Source organism: Oncorhynchus mykiss, chromosome 17, assembly GCF_013265735.2.
Source record: "Oncorhynchus mykiss isolate Arlee chromosome 17, USDA_OmykA_1.1, whole genome shotgun sequence".
NCBI lineage: Eukaryota > Metazoa > Chordata > Actinopteri > Salmoniformes > Salmonidae > Oncorhynchus > Oncorhynchus mykiss.
The window spans coordinates 63,619,756-63,640,108 of NC_048581.1; the positions used below are offsets into that span (position 1 = coordinate 63,619,756).

Below are 20,353 nucleotides of genomic sequence, written 5' to 3' on the forward strand. Positions count from 1 at the left end.
GGGACAAGGAGAGGATGAAAATGGCTGGTAATATGCCTGCCAGCTGTTCTGTGCATGCTCTGAGAACGTGCTCCGGAATACAATCGGGCCCTGTGGCCTTGCGAGTGTTGACCTGATTAAAGCCCTTACTCAAGTCGGCCTTGGAGAGCAAGATCACCCAGCCCTCTGGGTCGGTGGGGCCTTCACACACACCACAGTGTTTATTGTCGACGCATGCATAAAATGCATTGAGTTCGTTTGGTAGAAGGCATCATTGGGCAGATCATGCCTGGTTCTTCCTTTGTAATCCGTAATGGACTGGAGCCCCTGCCACATGCGGCAGAGCCTGTGTAATATCATTCCACCATATTCCTATACCAGTGGCGGTCAGTGCCGTTTAAGATGAGGGAGGGCGATAATTGTTTCTTCATGAGCATGGCCCGTTTATTGGATGGCTCATTCATTTCCCATTCAATCAGTTCAAAGTAACAGCGATAGGTTTAGGCTACTACATGATACTCACATTTTCCCTATACCCATCATGAGGTTGCTACAACCTAGCCTATGAATGAAAGTTACAAACGTTGGTGCAAACAGGTTGAGAGAAAAATATGAGGTGACAGTGACACATGGACAAACAGTGAAACATTCAATACCGGATTGCACACTCTTACCTGCATCTAGCTGATACAGGGTGCAATCATTAGTCCAACAGTTGCAAAGGAGTTTCTATTGGACAAATTCAGGTATGTTCATCCCTGTTTTGTTCAGTTTGCTTTCTTTTAAGAATGTTTTTTTCAACATTATCGGCTAAAAAAATACACCCCTGATCACGCGTAAACACAGTTCAATTTCATAGCAGCCACGTTGTATTCCTTCCCACATCTAACGTTATGCACTCTCCTCCACTCACCTTGTCCCATCGCGTGTGGACTTCAATGCACAACACATTAGCTGTAAGTGACCAGACGAAAAAACCTTTCCAAGCCAAATCATATCATAACTGCTACACATAGCCTACATCTTTGTCACTATATTAGCTAAAGTAACATCATAGTCAACATAGCTAATAGAACTAATGCTTTAGTCAACCCGCTACAATCATGCAGTAAAGTTAGTGTACAGTCAAGTAAGCAGTTACACTGGCGGGCCGCGGTGGCAATAGATGAGTAAAACCAAAAGCTTACCTTGACTTGGAAGAGTTCCAGTGTTGTGTTGGATAGTCATAGCCAGCTAGCTAACATAGCATCCCTCTGTTTGAGCAGGGTGTTTGAGTAGGCTAAACTAGCTAGCTGCATTTGCTAGCTAAGCAAGTGAAACTGAAATAATATTACGAGATGTCTTGCTTCTTCATTTTGGAAGATATTAATTTGTTCAAAAACTGTTCAACTATTGTCTTCTCTCGCAGTCAACCATTCACAAAAAAGTTTTGCACTGCAGTACTAGCTAGCTGCATCTTAGGCTTTCAGTACTATATTCATTCTCTGATCCTTTGATTGGGTGGGCAACATATGTCTGTTCATGCTGCAAGAGCTCCGATAGGCTGGAGGACGTCATAATTACTGTGTATGTCTATGGAAGGGGGTGAGAACCATGAGCCTCCTAGGTTCTGTGCTGTCCCTTTGCTCGTTTGAGGACTCTGTGGAGGTCGTAGTCCTCAGCAGTAGCCACAGGGTTGTCTGCGATAGCCTTATGTGCGTTATCCCTGTCCTTTAGTTTAGCATCAACCTCTGTGTTAAAGCTGCAATTTGTAACTTTTTGTTGTGAGTTAATAGATCACATAGAAATGTGAGTTATAGATCTTGTAATGGTTTTCCTCCTCTTCGTCTGAAGAGGAGGTGTAGCAAGGATCGGACCAGGATGCGGCGTGGTAAGTGTCCATGGTTGTTTATTTAAAACATAAACTGAACACTCAATGAATACAAAACAATAAACGTGAACAAAACCGAAACAGTACCATGTGGCGAACAAACACAGACATGGAAACAATCAAACACCAAAACAACAGTGAAGGCTACCTAAGTATGATTCTCATAGTATGATTGAGAACCATACTAGGCCGAACACAGAAAACCAACCTAGAAACACAAAACATAGAATGCCCACCCAACTAACGTCCTGACCAACTAAAACAAACAAATGACACAAGAACTAGGGTCAGGATGTGACAGATCTTTCATTGTCATTGAAAGCAAGAAGCGGTAAATCTGTTCTATGCGCATTATTTCTATACTTCCTGTTCTTAAGTTTAGTTTTTGCATCTTTTACTTTTGGTTTGGACATCAGCTTCAAACAGCTGAAAATACAATATTGTTGGTTATGGAAAATATATATTTCACAGCGGTTTAGAATGAACAATGATTCTCTACACTATGCTTGCCTTTGTCACAAACTGAAATTAGGCGAACTATTAGAATTTTAGCAACCTTAGCAACCAGGAAATGGTGGAGAGATTTATGCAGTGCATCTTTAATCCAGGGCTTTGATTGAGGAAGCAGTAAACCATCACAGTGGGGACAACGTCGACGATGCATTTCCTAATGTCGCCAGTGACGGAGGTTGTTAGCTGGTCGATGCTATCGGCGGCACCTCAGAACATATTTCAGTCAGAGCTAGCAAAAGCAGTCCTGTAGCATAATCTCTGATTCTGATGACCATTTCTCAAAGGCGAGAGTTATGGGTACTTCCTGTTTGAGCTTCTGCTTGTAACCAGGAAGCAGGAGTACGGAGTCATGATCCGATTCGCAGAATGGGGGACGAGGGAGTGCCTTGTATGCTTGCTTGTGGGTAGAGTAACAGTGGTCTCTGACTTTATCACCCCTAGTGGCAAAGAAAGCATGTTGATGGAAGTTGGGCATCACGTGTCTTAATGATGCATAACTAAAATCGCTGGCAACAAGGAAAGCAGCCTCTGGGTGAAATTTTCCTGCTTGTTTATAGCCTTGTACAGTTTGTTAAATGGAATGGAATGTGGAATGTATACAACAGTCAATAACAGCTTAAAATTCCCTCGGGAGGTAGAAGGGTCGGCATTTGACCATCAGGTACTCCAAGATGAGTGAACAATGGGCCCACTGTGCTCGAGTCAGCACACCATGTTGTTGTTGATGAAGAGGCAAACCCCTCTTCCTCTCTCGATTTCCCTGACTTCACTGTCGTGTCCGCTCGGAGAATGGAGAATCCATCGAGTTGGATTGCCATGGTGGATATCTTGTTCAAAAGCCATGTTTCAGAAAAGCAGAAATACTTGCTGTTACGCAAGTTCCATTGGTAGAAAATGCGCAATTGGAGGTCAATCATATTATGATCAAGTGACTGTACATTGGCCAATAGACTAGAGGGAAGAGGTGGCCAGTTTTACCTTTGCTTAAATCTCACCAGAACTCCCCCTCTCTTGCCTCTAATGCAGGCGTTTCCTCTTGATACCCCGAAAATTGGGTTGTACAGAAATAGCCCAGGGCAGAGGAGTCTAAATTGAAGCCGGAATTGAGGTAACTGCCAATCTGACGTTCGAAAGTTATTGTCGGCTATAAGAACTGTTTCCACCATAATACTCTCTATCACAGGGGGTCGGCAATAGGCGGCCCGTGGACCAATAATGGCCCACAAGTGACTTTTTCGGGGACCCCAAACAAATACATAAAAAAATATTTAGCTGAATTTTAGTCTAATTTAGGAAATCTGTTGCCAAGTATTCCCACAAATAAAAAGAGATGTGATTGTGTCAAAGTAATCAAGTTATGAAAATATTATTTTCAAATATAATCTCTTTTTGGGCTTATTTGTGTTCAATTTGCAGTGTGCAAATTATTAAAATTATGTTCCAGCCCGCAGTTTAAATCTAGTTGCCTAACCCTGCCCTATTGCATTCAGTCAATTATCCACTTCATTTTTGTAGAGAACCGGGACCGCACAACAGCAAAATTCAGTACACATCCATAATCCTCTTTCAGAAAGCTGACCTCTATCAATTGCAAAGAAAAACATTTGACAGCATATGCTTAGAGGGGAGATTCTCTATCTACCTTACCAATATAACTGAGCAAGTTAGCATTAAAATGTTTGCATTGTAACTTTGCTACAATGTGACTCATATCACCTTAAGGGTGTTGAAAGTTCACAACCTTATGAAAAAAAATAAACTGAGCTGAAAAAAAGGCAAATATAAAATTACTGATTATTTTATCTTCCTAAGTGAGACACGGTCAGGCTGCATGGCTCAGTCATAGAGGGTTTTTATGGAGCAGTGCATAGAACTACTCCTCACCCACTCACTCACCCTGTGTCTGTGTGCCTGAGCCATGGCTCCCGCTTGTAGCTCCATACCCCCCACTTGCAGTACAGGCTCCACGTTCATCCCTCACCAGTGCTCAAGCTCTTCTCCTGGCTGTTACGTTCAGCATCTGTTATCATAGCAATATCCACTCCAGGAGGGCAAAAGAGGGCCGTACCGTAGCCCCCACCATCAGCCACCTGACCAATCCACTTCCCTCCTCTCTCCTTCTGTTCTTAACTTGAGTCGTTTCCCTGTTTGCAGTATTGTCTCAGTCTGGATCTGTTCCCTCTCACAGTCTCTCTGCTAATGTTCCATTCCCTTCGATTTTGTAAGTTTCGTGCCCCTTTCCATCCTGTGAAATCCCGGCAGTGGCTGCTTGCTAATTGAGCCTGAGGTCATTGGCTAATAAAAAGGATTGAAAGGGAATTAAAGCCTATTTCCATAAGCCTAAAAGCACTGCAGCAGATCTGACCAGGCCCACAGATATGGTCCAGCCTAAAAATACCCACTATTCTGACCCATCCTACTTACACCAAATTGTTCACCTCCACCACCACCACCACCAGTGTGGTTTTAGAGTGAGCAGTCAGTCATTAGCCATTTAATTCCATTAGCCAATAGTACCCGCACCTGGCCGCCAAACCATGCTCCTCTATGATGAGGATCAGCAGTGACCCCAGTGACCTCATTACAATATAAACCATAATAAAACTTTTATTTAAGCACATTACAATATAAACCATAATAAAACTTTTATTTAAGCACACTTCATGCTTCACTGGGGAATATCCAACTGCCATGTAAGTGTCTGTTGCTTAAAAAATGTAACTGAATTTATGAACATTTTCTAACAGACACTTATAAACAGGTTCTTTAGATCAGTCGGGCCGGAAAATGTGGTAATATCATATGAAATACTACGGTATCCTAAAATGTTGGGACCATAAGTATCATGACATCTTAGTAACATGATTATTACCAGTATACCGTGCAACACTAGTTCTTAGAAGCTTTCTTTCAGAATAATTATATCAGTGATATTTCTCACAGCCTAGCACTATTGGTGTTTTGATTAGACCGATTATGATACCGATTATTGAAGGACCCAAAAAAAGCCATACCGGTTAATCGGCCGATTTTTATATATTTATTTGTAATAATGACAATTACATCAATACTGAAGGAACAATTAACTCTTATTTTAACTTAACATAATACATAAATAACATATATTTAGTCTCAAATAAATAATGAAACATGTTCAATTTGGTTTAAATAAAGCAAAAATTCAGTGTTGGAGAAAAAAGTAAAAGTGCAATATGTGCCATGTAAAAAAGCTAACATTTAAGTTCCTTGCTCAGAACATGAGAACATATGAAAGCTGGTGGTTCAATATTCCCAGCTAAGAAGTTTTAGGTTGTAGTAATTACAGGAATTATGATGCGTCGACTATTTCTCTCTATACCATTTGTATTTCATATACCTTTGACTATTGTATGTTCTTATAGGCACTTTAGTATTGCCAGCCTAATCTCGGGAGTTGATAGGCTTGAAGTCATAAACAGCGCTGTGCTTCAAGCATTGCGAAGAGCTGCTGGCAAACGCAGTAAAGAGCTGTTTGAATGAATGCTTACGAGCCTGCTGCTGCCTACCACCACTAAGTCAGACTGCTCTATCAAATATCAAATCATAGACTTATAATAAACACACAGAAATACGAAAAACTATCATTTCGAAAACAAAATGTTTATTATTTTAGTGAAATACGGAACCATTCCGTATTTTGTCAAACGGGTGGCAACCCTAAGTCTAAATATTGCTGTTACATTTCACAATCTTCAATGTTATGTCATATTTCTGTACATTTCTAGCAAATGAATTATGGTCTTTGTTAGGAAGAAACAGTTCGCAATGATCCAGGCGGCCCAAACTGTTGCATATATCCTGACTCTGCTTGCACTGAACGCAAGAGAAGTGACATAATTTCCCTAGTTAATATTGCCTGCTAACATGTATTTATTTTAACTAAATATCCAGGTTTAAAAATATATACCTCTGTGTAATGATTTTAAGAAAAGCATTGATGTTTATGGTTAGGTACATTTGTGGAACAAATTTGCTTTTTCGCAAATGCGCTTTTGTTAAATCATCACCCGTTTCATCAAGTTGAAATAGGCTGTCATTCGATGATAAATTAACAGGCACTGAATTAATTATATGCGTAGGACAAGCTAGTTAACCTAGTAATATCATCAACCATGTGTAGTTAACTAGTAATTATGTGAAGATCGATTGTTTTTTATAAGATAAGTTTAATGCTAGCTAGCAACTTACCTTGGCTCCTTGCTGCCACAAGGTCCTTTTGACGCTGCACTCACGTAACAGGTGGTCAGCCTGCCACACAGTTTCCTCATGGATTGCAATGTAATCGGCCATAATCAGCATCCAAAAGGGCAGATTACTGATTGTTATGAAAACTTGAAAATCGGCCCTAATTAATCGGCCATGCTGATTAATCAGTCGACCTCTGGTTTTGATACACTTCTCTTTAAAAACCTAATTGTTTTACTGTCATGTCTGCTAGTCACGAGATGCGCTTCAAAAAGTAGGATTAATATAGGCCTAAAAATGTAATCCTAAACTATATTAAAGAATCCATCTTTCTGGTACTCCTTACATTCTTATTGGTGGCTAATGTTTTTAAAGTTGGCAGTAGTGTGTGTAGGCTTTGTGGGAGAGAGAGTGGTGTGTGTGTGTTTATATGAGAAAATGGAGAGTGTGTGCGTGTGAGGGAGGGAGTGTGTGTGTGTTACAACTGAAGAGTAAAGGTTTCAGGAACCCTCCACAGCCTCAGAGGATCTAGATAATTGTTCTAACCTCTCTGGATTACAACCAAATTATGACAAGTGTATTATATTTTGTATTGGATCATTAAAAAAAACACAACTTTTACATTACTGTGTTGTCACACATGGAGCTAACAAAAATATATGAAAATGTCTGCTCTACTCAAAATTACAACCAACTAATTGCAGCATTACTGCAAAAATGGAAGAGGCAAGAGGAAGGGGGAGAAAGTAAGGAACTTGTCTGTCAGCCATGTATTAAAACTTCTTAGGGCTCATTGGGACGCTAGCGACCCACATCGACAACATCCGGAGAAATTGCAGAGCGCGAAATTCAGAATACAGAAATCGTAATATTAAACATTCATGAAAATACAAGTGTTATACATCAGTTAAAAGCATAACTTCTTGTTAATCCAGCCGCTTTGTCAGATTTCAAAAAGGCTTTACGGCAAAAGCACACCATGTGATTATCTGAGGATAGAGCCCCGCACACAAAAGCATTACATACATTTCCAACCAAGCAGAGGCGTCACGAAAGTCAGAAATAGCGAGAAAATAAATCACTTACCTTTGAAGATCTTCATCTGGTTGCAATCACAATGTTCCCAGCTACATAACAAATAGTCCTTTTGTTTGATAAAGTTTACTTTATATCCCAAAAAAAGCCATTGCAATTGTAAAAAGCCATTGCCATTGTAAAAAGCCACAGATATTGTAATCAGTGGTGAGCTGGGAAAAAAAATCTGGATGGATTGCCTGCCATATCAGTTCTGTTATACTCACAGACATTTTCAACCTCTCCCTGTCTGACTCTGTAATACCAACATAGTCCCTGTGCCCAAGAACACTAAGATAACCTGCCTAAATGACTACCAACCCATAGCACTCACATCTTTAGCCATGAGTGCTTTGAAAGGCTGGTCATGGCTCACATCAACACCATTATCCCAGAAACCCTTGACCCATTCAAATTCATATACCGCCCCAACAGACCTACAGATGATGCAATCTCTATTGCACTCCACACTGCCCTTTCCCACCTGGAGAAAAGGAACACCTATGTGAGAATGCTATTCATTGACTGCATCTCAGCGTTCAACACCATAGTGCCCTCAAAGCTCATGACTAAGCTAAGGACCCCGGGACTAAATACCTCACTCTGCAACTGGATCCTGGACTTCCTGACGGGCCGCCCCCAGGTGGTAAGGGTAGGTAACAACACAGACGCCACGCTGATCCTCAACACAGGGGCCCCTCAGGGGTGTGTACTCAGTCCCCTCCTGTACTCCCTGTTCACTCATGGCTGCATGACCAGGCACAACTCCAACACCATCATTAAATTTGATGACACAACAGTGGTAGGCCAGATCACTGACAATGATGAGACAGCCTATAGGGAGGATATCAGAGACCTGACCGTGTTGTGCAAGGACGACAACAACAAAGACAAAGGAGATGATTGTGGACTACAGGAAAAGGAGGACCGAGCACACTCCCATTCTCTTCGACGGGGCTGTAGTGGAGCAGGTTGAGAGCTTCAAGTTCCCTGGTGTCCACATAACCAACAAACTATTTTGCACGCCCAATTTTTCAGTTTTTGATTTGTTAAAAAAGTTTGAAATATCCAATAAATGTCGTTCCACTTCATGATTGTGTCCCACTTGTTGTTGATTCTTCACAAAAAATACAGTTTTATATCTTTATGTTTGAAGCCTGAAATGTGTCAAAAGGTTGCAAAGTTCAAGGGGGCCGAATACTTTCGCAAGGCACTGTATATTAGGAAAATTATAACTTTGTAATCTGAAGATTTTCCTTGGTGCCCCGACTTCCTAGTTAATTACATTTACATGATTAGTTTAATCACGTAATAATAATTACAGAGAATTGATTTGATAAAATAACAGCCTTCACTTTTAATGATGCCAAAGACACGGCACTACCCAGACTATTTGCATTGCGCCCCCACCCCCACGCTGCCGCTACTCTGTTATGATCTACACATAGCCACCTTGATAACTCTACCTACATGTACATAATTACCTCGACACCAGTGCCCCCGCACAATGACTCTGTACCGGTACCCCCTGTATATAGCCCCGCTATTGTGATTTACTGTGTTGTCTAATTATTTGTTATGCTTAACTCTTACTTTTGTTAGGTATTTAGCTACTGCATTGTTGGTTAAAGGCTTGTAAATAAGAATTTCACTGTAAGGTCTACTACACCTGTTCTATTCAGCGCACGTGACAAATAAAATTTGATTTGATTTGTGGGAAACAAGCTTATGCTGCTCTCACTACATGTGAACACCACACAGACACACACACATAAAAACTCTCCCACAAAAGCTAGTAACACGGTTCAGTTGGTGTATTACTCTGACCAGCATACTGAGTGACAGAAACAAATGAAGGTCCAATAACAACAAAACAACTGTTTCTTGAAAGAAATGCTATATTAACAGAAAACAGATGAAGTCAGTATCAACTCTTTCATGGATGAGTAATGATATGTCTGTCACTGACAGCCAACAGCACCAATAAGTCACCAGAGGGTAAGAGTTGAGAAGCTAAGGAAGTCACAGGGTCAAGATAGTGACTTCATCAGCGCATATAAAGTCAAGGAAATCCCAGTTTCTGATAGTCTCTCCATTGTTAGTCATCCAAGGCATTATATTGTCACGACTTCCACCGAAGGTGGCTCCTCTCTCTGTCCGGGCGGCGCTTGGCGGTCGTCGTCGCCGGTCTACTAGCTGCCACCGATCCACTGATCCTTTTTCCTTTTCTTTTGGTTATGTCTGTTTTGTGTTTTCACCTGGTTTCATTTTGGTTAATTAAGGGGGGAATTTATCTCGACATTTCCTTTGGGCTTTTGTGCGGGATTGTTTTCGTTTACTGTCAGTTTGGGTTGCGTTTTTCGCTAGTTCATGTTTTACACGTGGTTTTTCCCTGGACTGTGTCTGAGTGTGTTTCATGGCTACTGCTGTAGTCAGGTGTCCTGTGATTTTTGAGCTGGTTTATTAAACGCCCTATTCATTCTGTACTTGTTTCTCCTGCGCCTGACTCCACACCCACATCTCCTTGGGGAGTTTTGACAGAATCCCGCACCGGATATCATGGAGTCAGCAGGAGCTGACACGCCCACCCCGTCCATGCAACAACATACAGCGGTATTACACCGTTTGGGGACAGCTATGGATCAGGTGTTGGCGAGAATGGAGAGATGGGAGAGGAGCGGCCTCCCTACCCCGTCTCCAGCCACTCTCCATCCTGCACCACCACCCTCTCTGGCGGCGTCCGGCCCCAGCGGGATTCGACTTGCTCTCCCGAGGGACTACGATGGGACGGCTGCCGGGTGTAAGGGGTTCCTGCTCCAGCTGTATCTGGCGACCGTTCACCCGACTCCCTCGGGAGAGGAGAGTGTCAACGTCCTCGTCTCCTGCCTTTCAGGTAAAGCCCTGGAGTGGGCCAACGAGGTCTGGGAGGGCCCGGACTCAGCGAGGGACCATTACTCAGAGTTCACCTGCCGCTTCCGGGCAGTGTTCGATCACCCACCCGAGGGCAGAGCGGGGCGTGAACGGCTGTTTCACTTAACGGCAGGAGACAAGGAGCGCGCAGGATTTCGCGCTGGGGTTCCGGAACCTGGCCACCGGCGCGGGGTGGAATGACAGGGCCCTGATGGACAATTATAGGTGTAGTCTGCGGGAGGACGTCCGCAGGGAGCTAGCCTGTCGTTACACTACTCTCACAATGGCCCAGCTAATAGACATGTCCATCAGGCTGGTCAACTTGCTGGTTGCTCGCAGGCGTCCTGATCAGGGTCTGTTCGTTCCACCCCCCAGCGCTCCTGCCCCGACACCCATGGAGTTAGTGGGTGCTGCTGCTAGGGCAACCGAGGAGGAGCCTCTTCCTGCACCAGTTGTGGAGGAGCTCGTCTGGGAGTCGAGAGAGCAGGCAGAGCACGACTCGAACACCTCAGGTGAGTCAGCACCCAGCTCACCCAGAGGCCCCTGTTGGTCATATGTATGTGTTGATTTCCTTTCCTGATTTTTCCCCTAATTCCCAGCTTAAGGCGCTAGTCGATTCAGGCGCAGCAGGGAGTTTTATGGACCGCGGTTTCACGTGTAAGTTAGGGATTCCCTTGGTTCAGATAGACCAACCCTTCCCTGTGCACACCCTAGATAGTCGACCGTTAGGGTCAGGGCTGATCAGGGAGGCCACGGTTCCACTGGACATGGTGACACAGGGGCGGTCATGAGGAGCGGATTAGTCTCTTCCTAATTGATTCTCCTGCGTTTCCAGTGGGGCTGGGTATTCCCTGGTTGGCTTATCACAATCCTAAAATTTAATGGAAACAGGGGGCTCTTAAGGGTTGGTCAGAGGAGTGCTCAGGTAGGTGTGTAGGAGTTTCCATCGGTGCAACGACAGTGGAGAGTCCAGACCAAGTCTCCACTGTGCGCATTCCCCCCGAATATGCCGATTTGGCAATCGCCTTCTGTAAACATCCAGGTAAACGCCGCACTTCCCAGGAGTCACGTGTATCCCCTGTCACAGGAGGAGACGGTGGCTATGGAGACATGTCATCGAATCTCTGGGAAAGGGGTACATTCCCTCCACATCACCTGTCTCCTCAAGTTTCTTTTTTGTGAAGAAGGAGATAGGCCTGCATCCGTGCATTGACTATAGAGGTCTAAATTCCATCACAGTGGTGATGGAAGGGGTTACCCGCTACCTCTCATCGCCACGGCGGTGGAGTCATTCCACGGAGCACGCTTATTCACAAAACTGGATCTTAGGAGCACGTATAACTTGGAGCGAATCCGGGATGGACATGAGTGGAAAACCGCGTTCAGTATCACATTTGGCCATTATGAGTACCTCGTCATGCCTTATGGGTTGAAAAATGCTCCAGCAGTTTTCCAATCCTTTGTTGAAGAGATTCTCAGGGACCTGCACGGGCAGAGTGTAGTGGTTTACATCGATGACATTCTGATCTATTCTGCTACACGCGCCGCATATGTGTCTCTGGTGCACAAGGTACTTGGGCGAGTGTTGGAGCATGACCTGTACGTCAATGCCAAGAAATGTGTGTTCTCCAAACAAGCCGTCTCTTTCCTGGGGTATCGCATTTCCACATCTGGGGTGGTGATGGAGTGTAACCGCATTGCGGCCGTGCGTAATTGGCTGACTCCGACCACGTAAAGGAGGTGCAGCGGTTTTTAGGGTTTGCCAATTACTACCAGAGGTTTATCCGGGGTTTTGGGCAGGTGGCTGCTCCCATTACCTCCCTGCTGAAGGGAGGGCCGGCGCGTTTGCGGTGGTCGGCGGAGGCGTACAGAGCTTTTGGTCGTCTGAAACCGTTGTTTACCGACGCTCCCGTATTGGCGCATCCGGACCCCTCTTTGCCATTTATAGTGGAGGTGGACGCATCCGAGGCTGGGGTTGGAGCCGTGCTATCGCAGCGCTCAGGCGCGCCCCCGTAGCTTCACCCCTGCACTTTCTTTTCAAGGAAGCTCAGTCCGGCGGAGCGAAACTATGATGTGGGGGATTGGGAGTTGCTGGCTGTGGTAAAAGCTCTGAAGGTGTGGAGACATTGGCTTGAGGGGGCGAAACACTCTTTTCTCATCTGGACTGACCACCGTAATCTGGAGTTCATCCGTGCGGCGAGGAGACTGAGTCCTCGCCAGGCAAGGTGAGCAATGTTTTTTACCAGGTTTCGCCTTACTATCTCTTACAGACCAGGTTCCCGTAATGCGAAGGCCGACGCACTGTCCCGTTTCTATGATACCGAGGAGAGGCCCATAGATCCCACCCCCATACTTTCGGCCTCTTGTCTGGTGGCACCGGTGTTATGGGAGGTGGACGCGGACATCGAGCGGGCGTCTCGGTTAGAACCTCCTCCACCACAGTGTCCAGCAGGCCGGAAGTACGTCCCGCTTGGTGTTCGTGATAGATTGATCAGGTGGGCCCACACGCTACCCTCCTCTGGTCATCCGTGGATTGAGAGGACAGTGCGGGCTCTTAGGGGGAAGTACTGGTGGCCCACCTTGGCTAAGGATGTGAGGGTTTATGTTTCCTCCTGTTCAGTGTGCGCTCAGTGGAAGGCTCCTAGACACCTGCATAGAGGGAAGTTACAGCCCCTCCCCATTCCACAGCGGCCTTGGTCACACCTGTCTGTTGACTTTCTTACCGATCTTCCTCACAGGGGAACACACAATCCTGGTCGTTGTGGATCGGTTCTCTAAGTACTGCCGTCTCCTCCCTTTGCCGGGTCTCCCTACGGCCCTACAGACTGTGAAGGCCCTGTTTACACACGTCTTCTGGCACTACGGGGTGCCTGAGGATATAATTTCTGATCGGGGTCCCCAGTTCACTTTCCTGGTTTGGAAGGTGTTCATGGAGGGTCTCGATCAGCCTGACCTCTGGTTTTCAACCCAAGAGTAATGGGCAGGTGGAGAGTGAATCAAGATGTGGGCAGGTTTCTGCTGTTTTATTGCCAGGACCGGCCTGGAGATTGGGCGAGGTTCGTCCCATGGCCCGAGATGGCCCAGAATTCACTTCGCCACTCCTGTCGCCGTTTCAGTGCGTGTTGGGTTATCAGCCGGTCCTGGTACCGTGGCATCAAAGTCAGAGGCTCCTGCGGTGGAGGATTGGGTGCAGCGCTCAAAGGAGACCTGGAGAGCCATCCAGGAATCCCTTAAACAGGCCGGTGGGCGACAGAAGCTGAGCGCTGTTCGCCACCGTAGTGAGGCCCCCCATGTTCGCACCAGGGGACAGGGTCTGGCTCGTGACCCGAAACCTGCCTCTCCGCCTGCCCTGCCAGAAGCTGGGTCTGTGGTTTGTGGGGCCATTTAAAGTCCTGAGGAGAATAAACGAGGTGTGTTATAGGTTACAGCTCCCCACTTAACCCCTCGTTTCATGTGTCTCTCCTCAGGCCGGTGGTGGCTGGTCCACTATAGGACATTGAGGTACGGGAGGTCCCTCCGCCCCCCCTGGACATCGAGGGGGGTCTGGTGTACACTGTACGGTCCAGCCTGGACTCTAGACTTCGGGTGCGGGGCCTGCAGTACCTCGTGGATTGGGAGGGGTACGGTCCAGAGGAGAGGTGCTGGGTGCCGGTGGGGGACATCTTGGACCCATCTCTGCTGGGTGAGTTCCACCGCCTCCATTCTGAACGCCCTGCGCCTCGCCCTCCGGGTCGTCCTCGAGGCCGGCGTCACGGTGGGGGGGTACTGTCATGTACTGTGGCTCCTCTCCCTATTCGGGCGGCACTCGGCGTTCATCGTCGCCGGTCTACTAGCTGCCACCAATCCTTTTTTTGATTTTTGAACTGGTTTATTAAACGCCCTTTTCATTCTGAACTTGTTTCTCCTGCGCCTGACTCCACACCCACATCTCCTTGGGGAGTTTTGACATATATCCAATGGTATGTATGACAAGACTGCTGCTTTCGTGCCTCCCGGGTGGCGCAGTGGTTAAGGGCGCTGTACTGAAGCGCCAGCTGTGCCACCAGAGACTCTGGGTTCGCGCCCAAGCTCTGTCGTAACCGGCTGTGACCGGGAGGTCCATGGGGCGACGCACAATTGGCATAGCGTCGTCCGGGTTAGGGAGGGTTTGGCCGGTAGGGATATCCTTGTCTCATCGTGCACCAGCGACTCCTGTGGCGGGCAGGGCGCAGTGCACGCTAACCAAGTTTGCCAGGTGCATGGTGTTTCCTCCAGGTTGGATGCGCGCTGTGTTAAGAAGCAGTGCGGCTTGGTTGGGTTGTGTATCGGAGGACGCATGACTTTCAACCTTCGTCTCTCCCGAGCCCGTACGGGAGTAGTAGCGATGAGACAAGATAGTAGCTACTAACAATTAGATACCACGAAATTGGGGAGAAAAAGGGGGTAAAAATTCAACAACAACAAAAAAAAAGACTGCTGCTTTCAGGAATGGAAACAATTTACAGGTAGGTGGAATGTATTTCTCCCAATGGTACTACAGCAGGGAAAATCAACAACTAAGCGGTCATAGTGGATACAACTACAGACCAGAGAGATTTGGGCAGAGGGGAATGGAAAGATTGGAGAAAATAGGTTAAGGGGATTTAGTGCAGCAGAGAGAAAAAACAGACAGGCTGACAAAGTGTCAAGAGTAGTGTATCGCTTTTAACCTCTCTGAACCACCCATACTGGATCCGGGATAATTGTCATCAGCAATGCTGAATAGCATAGCGCCACAGTCAAATAATATTACTAGAAAATATTCATATTCATGAAATCACAAGTGCAATATTGCAAAACACAGCTTAGCCTTTTGTTAATCCACCTGTTGTGAAATGATGCTTTACAGCGAAAGCAATACAAGCGTTTGTGTAAGTTTATCGATCGCTCAACAAAACAATAAGTACACTTAGCATCAGGTAACTTGGTCACGAAAATCAGAAAAGCAATCAAATTAATCGTTTACCTTTGATGATCATCGGATGTTTTCACTCATGAGATTCCCAGTTAGACAACAAATGTCCCTTTTGTTCCATAAAGATATTTTTTATATCCAAATACCTCAGTTAGTTTGGTGTGTTATGCCCAGGAATCCACCGGAAAGAGCGGTCACGAAAACGCAGACAAAAATTCCAAATTATATCCATAATGTCCACAGAAATGGTCAGACGTTTTTTATAATCAATCCTCAGGGTGTTTTTCAAATATCTATTCGATAATATATCAACCGGGACAGTTGGCTTTTCACTAGGACCGGGAGTAACAATGGCCGCCTTTCTCTTTTGCATACAACTCACTGAGAGCCCCCACCTATCCACTTACGCAATGTGGTCGTTCACGCTCATTCTTCTAAATAAAAGCCTGAAACTATGTCTGAAGACTGTTGAAACCTTGAAGAAGCGATGGGAAAAGGAATCTGGTTGATATCCCTTTAAATGGAGCAATGGGAGGCTATGGAACATGGAGTTTTCAAAATAAAAGCCACTTCCTGGTTTGATTTTTCTCAGGGTTTTGCCTGCAATATCAGTTCTGTTATACTCACAGACAATATTTTGACCGTTTTGGAAACTTTGGAGTGTTTTCTATCCTAATCTGTCAATTATATGCATATTCTAGCATCTGGTCCTGAGAAATAGGCGGTTTACTTTGGGAACATTATTTTTCCAAAAATAAAAAATAGTGCCCCCTAGTTTCAAGAGGAGTAGTTTGTGGATGTATGCTCTTTTTAAAAAGTGCAACAGTGGCTCTGTTGTGTTGTATAACTGCCCACTGAACACTAGCAAAAAAACATTTATCCCACCAGACATGCCGCCTTTTCACAGTCCCCAAATCCAGAACAAATTCAAGAAAGTGTACAATATTATATAGAGCCCTTGCATGTTACTTCCTTCCATCTCATATTGCTCAAATAAACAGCCAACCTGGTTTTTAAAAAACAGATAAACACCTCTAAACACTTCTCCCCTATTTGACCTAGATAGTTTGGTGCATGCATTGATATGTAGGTTACATGTGCCTTTAAAATGTTTTTATGTAGTTCTGTCCTTGAGCTGTTATTGTCTATTGATGTTCTGTATTATGTCATTCTGTATTATGTTTCATGTTTTGTGTGGACCCCAGGAAGAGTAGCTGCTGCTTTTGCAACAGCTAATGGGGAGCCTAATAAAATATCAAATACCACCCACACATAGCTAAGGTCAAGTCCCAGCATAACTGCTCACCTATAGCTCCTTGTCTGTATCTGTCCTTACATTTTCTCTACAAAAGAATAATAAGCCTACACTGTATTGGAATTATCATGTCAAATAGGCCCATAAATCTGTGTGAACAAACTGAAATGTAACAAAAACCTTTCGCTCTCACTCTGAAACTGTATGTCCACTTCTATTGCTCTCAGACTCACTTCCTGCTGGACTCCAACCAATGATGTGTATAAACTCTGGATTGCTGATGCTATGTTTTGGCCATGGAGAGGCGTTGAAGCCATACTGGCACTCAGAAAAGCAGACGTCCATAGGAATGAATGGAATTCTGCAGTATTTAATTTAAATGTTTAAAGGACAAAATCACATGCATTTAAGTATTTTTTGTTTTGGTGGGGATATTGACATTAATACTTTCTAAAAAAAAAAATCAACATTTAAAAAAGGTACTTAAAGGTTTTTATACATAAAACCCTGTCAGTCATCTAGTGCACACATAAATCATTGATTCGAACCAGTGTTGCATAACAACCACCAAGTGTGCGTGTGTGTGTGCATTCATTGAGTGTAACATTGCACCTCTGGCTTGCATAATATGCCAGGCTGCTTCTGGGTGCTAACGCAGGAAAGCGCTCCATGCTAATGTTTATTCAGAGCATGAGAAGGTGAGATTGTACAGGGTAGTCTTTCTAATGCTATCCAAGCTGATTTTCTGAGTTCATATAATACCATATTTCCTATGCTTTCCATGGATGATAAACACCTAAGTCAGTAGGTTTTAGTAGCTACATAAAAAAGGGCACTTGTTTAATAAGTTACTAGTGACACAGGACATGGCACCTGCACACTTGCTGACCATATAGTCTTAGAGCTGTACAGTGATGTTGCAGCATGTGTTACTGATGTTGCAGGTAGGACCCGATATGAAATGGGCATGGGGCTTTCCCACCCAGACCAGATATGCATAAATGTATTTGTTAATGATAAAAAAGTAAGGTTGTTATTAAAGTAATGACTATATGCCGTGGCAGAACCAGGGTGAAATTCCCCTTTAATTGTGTTTTTTTCAAGGTGTGTTTGTATGTGTGTGAAGTTTCTCCACTTTGCCTATTCCTGGGTGCTAAAATTCGAATAGTTCGCCTAATTTCAGTTTTGTGACAAAACAAGCAGTTTTGAGAATCACTGTAATTATCTAAACATCTGAAATATATTTTAATTAACCAAAAATATTGTATTTTCAGCAGTTTGAAGCTGGTGTATAAAACCGAAAGGAAAAAGAAGGGTGCAATTGCGGCCAGCAATTTGCAGGTGTTCCCCCCTCGAGCATCCCACTGGTTCCTTCATGAAACCAGCTAGCTGGATGTCCTTCACCCCACTTGACGGGAGGAGGAGTGACACTGTGTGCTGGCTAGCTAACTGATTTTATGCAGGAACCAATGGGGTGCTTAGGGGAGGGGTTTCATGAAGGAACCAATGGGGTGTTGGGGGGGGGGTACCTGCAGGAACGCCACAAATTGCAGACTGCAGTTGCACACTATTGAGTAAAATACACTAAAACTTAACAGGAAGCATAGAAATTGTGCACATAGAACAGATCTACAACTTACATTTATATGTGAATTTGGTCGGGTTGCCCAAAAAGTTACATATTCCAACTTTAAATGCATACTAGGCCTTACTGTAGCTGACAGCTTGTGGCCAATAAATCAAATTCCATTAACACTGTGCCCAAGTCTGGTTATGGGCAGTGGCGTCGCATTATTCAGGGCAGGTGTCACATCAGTTTGCAAACAATGTAAAAAATAAATAAAAAACATTTATAAATAAACATTGAGTTAATAAAGCCGCATACAAACATGGTCTCTTTTTTGCATTCTTGGGTAAGGCAGCTCCAAAATACAGGTGTTTCAGCCTACCTCAATGCTTTCTGTGATGGTGGGGCAGCCAGTGGAAAATACAAGCGTAGACGTTGGTAATGTTCTCTAGTCTAGTTCTCTAGTCCGACTGGTAAAATACGCTTTGAACGGTCATCCAACTCGGAATTCCAAGTCGGGAACTCAAGCCTCTTTCTAGAGCTCTAACTTGAAGATCACTGACGTCATGATTCGACCTTGTCCCCCCCCCCCCCCCCCCCCAGAGTTCCCAGTTGTCTTGAAAGCACCATAAACCCAGAAATGCCAGACTGATGACAAAGTTTGATGACAACATTTGCCCACAGAAAGGACCGCCGCGCCACCTTCCTGTTCAAGTGAGCACAGCACAACAAGGTGAGTTGATGATATTACTAGTTTATCTAGCTTGTCCTGCGTTGCGTATAATCGATGCGGTGCCAGTTAATTTCTCATCGAATCACAGCCTACCTCATCAAATGGGTTATGATTTAACAAGCGCATTCACAAAAAAAGCACTGTCGTTGCACCAATGTGTACCTAACCATAAACATCAATGCCTTTCATTAAAATCAATACATAAGTATATATTTTGAAACCTGGATCTTTAGTTAATATTGCCTGCTAACATAAATTTATTTTAACTAGGGAAATTGTGTCATTTCTCTTGCTTTTCGTGCAAGCAGAGTCAAGGTATATGCAGCATTTTGGGCCGCCTGGCTCATTGCGAACTGTGTGAAGACCATTTCTTCCTTACAAAGACCGTAATTCATTTGCCAGAATTGTACATAATTATGACATAACATTGAAGGTTGTGCAATGTAACGGCAATATTTAGACTAAAGGATGCCACTCGTTAGATTCACTGAAAGAATAAACGTCTTGTTTTCAAAATGATAGTTTCCAGATTTTACCATATTAATGACCTAAGGCTCGTATTTCTGTGTGTTATTATGTTATAATTAAGTATATGATTTGATATTTGATAGAGCAGTCTGACTGAGTGGTGGTAGGCAGCAGCAGGCTCATACGCATTCATTCAAACAGCATTTTAATTTATTTGCCAGCAGCTCTTCGCTGTGCTTCAAGCATTGAGCTGTTTATGACTTCAAGCCTATCAACTCCCGAGATTAGGCTAGTGTAACCGATGTGAAATGGCTAGCTAGTTAGCGGGGTGCGCACTAATAACGTTTCAATCGTGACGTCACTCACTCTGAGACCTTGAAGTAGTTGTTCCCTTTGCTCTGCAAGGGCCGCGGCTTTTGTGGAGCGAAAGGTAACGATGCTTCGAGGGTGGTTGTTGTCGATGTGTCCCTGGTTCAAGCCCAGGTAGGGGCGAGGAGAGGGACGGGAGCTATACTGTTACACTGGCAATACTATAGTGCCTATAAAAACATCCAATAGTCAAAGGCTGATGAAATACAAATGGTATAGAGAGAAATAGTCCTAATTCCTATAATAACTACAACCAAAAACTTCTTACCTGGGAATATTGAAGACTCATGTTAAAAGGAACCACCAGCTTTAATATGTTCTCATGTTCTGAGCAAGGAACTTAAACGTTAGCTTTTTTACATGGCACATATTGCACTTTTACTTTCTTCTCCAACACTTTGTTTTTGCATTATTTAAACCAAATTGAACATGTTTCATTATTTATTTGAAGATACATT

The 20,353-nt window shown here is 44.3% G+C and overlaps 1 protein-coding gene across 1 annotated transcript in view; it reads right to left on the reverse strand.

Moving 5' to 3' along the window:
* LOC110494352 (S-adenosylhomocysteine hydrolase-like protein 1) overlaps positions 1-20,353 on the reverse strand; it is a 58,709-nt gene that overhangs the window by 36,924 nt on the left and 1,432 nt on the right. The window lies entirely within an intron of this gene.